We start from the raw sequence: 3,441 nt of genomic DNA on the forward strand, positions 1-3,441 counted from the left end.
GAGTCACTTATTAAACGAATCTAATTGATTGCTAGACTTTTACTTATGAGAACAAATCTTCCAACCTCTACTTGGGGGCATGCCATTTTGCATGCCGTAGCACTTATTTGTTTAAAGCCAACGAATTATCACAAATTCTCTCCTTTACAGTTAGATTTTGGCCAACAGCCAAATATTTTTCATTTAAGAATATTCGGGTGTCCGATATATGTTTCAGTTGTCTCGCCTAATCGCACCAATATGGGACACCAAAGAAAATTGGGATATATGTTGGATATGATTCTCCCTTTATAGTGAGGTATCTTGAGATACAAACCGGAGATATATTTAAAGTCCGATTTGCAGATTATCATTTTGATGAATCAATATTTTTAACATTAGGAGGAGCGGATAAACCACTTGAAAAAGAACTTAATTGGATTCCATCATCCTTGATGCATCTAGATTCTCGTTCAGGACAATATGAACTAGAAGTTCAAAAGATTATATATTTGTAACGAATAGCAAATAAACTGCCTGATACATTTTCTGATACGAAAAGGATAATTAAATCCTATATACTAGTTGAAAATACCCAAATTCAAATTAATGTCCCAGTTAGACAAATGGCTACTGAAATAAATTCATGCCAGAAGTGAAGTAGACCTGTCGGTTTCAAAGACTAAGATCCTAAAAAAAAAAGACAAATATTATTCCTATTGAAAAATATAAAACATAGTAAAGATACTAGCAGTTATTCAAAATTTGGATGTAGTTTTAATGCTAAAAGATGTTCAGGTACTTGAAAAATTAGAAAATTATAAAAATAATGAGATCTCGATAAATTATATCTTTACGGGAGAAAAATAAAATCGAAATGAGACAATTGTCAATAAAATATTTGTATATCATGTGGCATTTCACATCATGCGTGAAAATGCTGATCTTGAGTGAAGAACAGTCGAAAAATGTCAATAAAAAATAATTGGCCAAAATAGAAAGAAGCTATGAAAGCAGAATTAGACTTAATTGCAAAATATGAAGTGTATGGACTTGTAATTCTTATAAGGCTAGACTTGTCGTGCAAGGATTTTTACAAAGACCTAGAATCGATTATGAAAAAACATATTTTTTTATAGTGGATGAAATTACATTGCGTTATCTGATCAGTTTATTTGCATATCATAAGTTTGATATGCATCTAATGGATATGATGACAATTTATTTATACAGATCATTAGATCGTGATATTTATATGAAAGTCCCTGAAGGAATTAAGATATCTAAATCATCTAATGAATGTTCTCAGGGGTTATATTCAGTCAAATTGCAAAGATCTTTATAAGGTTTAAAGCAATCCGAACTAATGTGGTATAATCATCTTACTCAATATATGATAAAAGAAGATTCAAGAACAATGATATATGTCCATGTGTTTTCATAAAAAAAAATTATATTTGGATTCATTATAATTGCTGTGTATATTGATCTTTTAAATATTATTAGAACTCTTGAAGAGATTCCAACAATTATAAAAGTTCTAAAAGAAGAGTTTGAAATGAATGATCTCGAAAAGACTAAATTTTGTCTTGATATGCATATCAAACATACAAATAAAGGGATCTTTACTCATCAAACAAATTACACAGAAAAAATCTTGAAGAGATTTTATGTGGAGAAGTCACATTCATTAAGTATTCCAATTATCGTAAGATCTTTGGATATGAAAAAGGACGCGTTCCGTCCTAAAGAAGAAAATGAAAATATTCTTAGTCCTTAAGTACCATATCTTAGTGTCATTGGAGGACTAATGTATCTCACTAATAATACACGACCTTATATATTATTCGTTGTAAATTTATTAGCAAGGTACAATTCATCTCCAACCAAAAGTTATTAGAATGGAGTCAAACAAATTTTTCGATATATTTGCAGAACAATTGATATAGAATTATTTTATCCATATGAATTCAAGTCACAGTTAGTTGGCTATGAAGATGCAGGATATTTATTTGATCCATACAAAGACAAATCTCAAATCGGGTATCTATTCACATATGATAATATAGCTATATCATGGAGATTCACAAAATAGACTATAGCAGCAACATTCTCTAATCATGTTATAATACTTGTGATACATGAAACAAGTCGTTAATGTTTCTGGCTTAGAGGTTTGACTTAATATATTGAATCGTCACGTGGATTATCTAATAAAAAAATAGCTCCAACCATTTTGTATGAAAATAATGTACCATGCATTGATCAACTTAAAGGTGAATATATCAAAGATGATAGAATAAAGCATATTTTTTTTAAAATTCATCTTCACTTATTACCTTCAAAAGAACAATCGATGTTCAACAAATTCGTTTAAGTGATAATTTGGCAGATTTATTCAGTCATTTCTGACATCCTCATTTGAAAGATTGGTATACCAGATCGAAATGTGTCGATTTCGAAATCCTAAGTGATATTAATAACAAAGAAAGAGACTGTACTCTTTTTTTTTAATCAAAATTTTGTTTCTATTGAATTTTTTTTACAAAATTTTTAACGAGACAGTTTTCATCATAAATAGATATTATACTTTTTTTTTTACTTTAAGATTTTTTTAGTAAAATTTTAACAAAACATATCCTAAATTGACATAAAAAAAATGTTATAGTATTATTAATTTATTATTATATTTTGGATGTCAATAGTTGGTATGCCTGGCGCATCACTAAACTATTGATTCAAATCCAATTTGGCAACTATTATTTCAATTTTAATGTGGCAACTATGTTAATGTTGTAGGATATTTATGTGTTTTTGAATTGGCTTTTGTTAAACTGAAATTTAAATAAAATTGATTTTGGATAAAAATAAATCTGTGTCAATATTATTTATATTTAATAATTTTATATTAAAATTAATTTTGATATTTTTCACCCTTCAAACGCAAAAACAAATACACCCATATAAATAGGTTCCAAATCAGTGTCAAAAGATAGATAGATAGCATAAACAAAGTTTAGAAGGAATATATACCTTCAAATAAATTACAATATATGTTATATTGAGTATATTATTATTGAAAGTGTGTTATAAAATATCAATTATAAAGAGATATACATATTAAAGAGTTTTAGTAAAATCTTCCTATTCTCCTATTTTATTTCCATATCTACTTCTCATTCCTATTTATTTATTTATTCTACAACGGTACAAAGTCTTGATCACCCAAGTTTGTTTTTGAAATAACAAGAAAAGTATGTCCAAAGAGCTGGATCTCGGATTTAATAGTGATTTTTTTTTAAATTAAAAGATTAAAATGATAAAAATTATAAATTTGAGAGATCACTTTGAGTTTCAAGTATAATTTTATGGATCATTATAAGACTTAATTCATAAAAAGAATAATAAAAATGCTATGTGTCTATTAAAATCAATTATTATGTATTTGTATATAATTATATG

The sequence above is a fragment of the Arachis ipaensis genome, chromosome B06 (genome assembly GCF_000816755.2).
Source record: "Arachis ipaensis cultivar K30076 chromosome B06, Araip1.1, whole genome shotgun sequence".
In the NCBI taxonomy this organism is placed as follows: domain Eukaryota; kingdom Viridiplantae; phylum Streptophyta; class Magnoliopsida; order Fabales; family Fabaceae; genus Arachis; species Arachis ipaensis.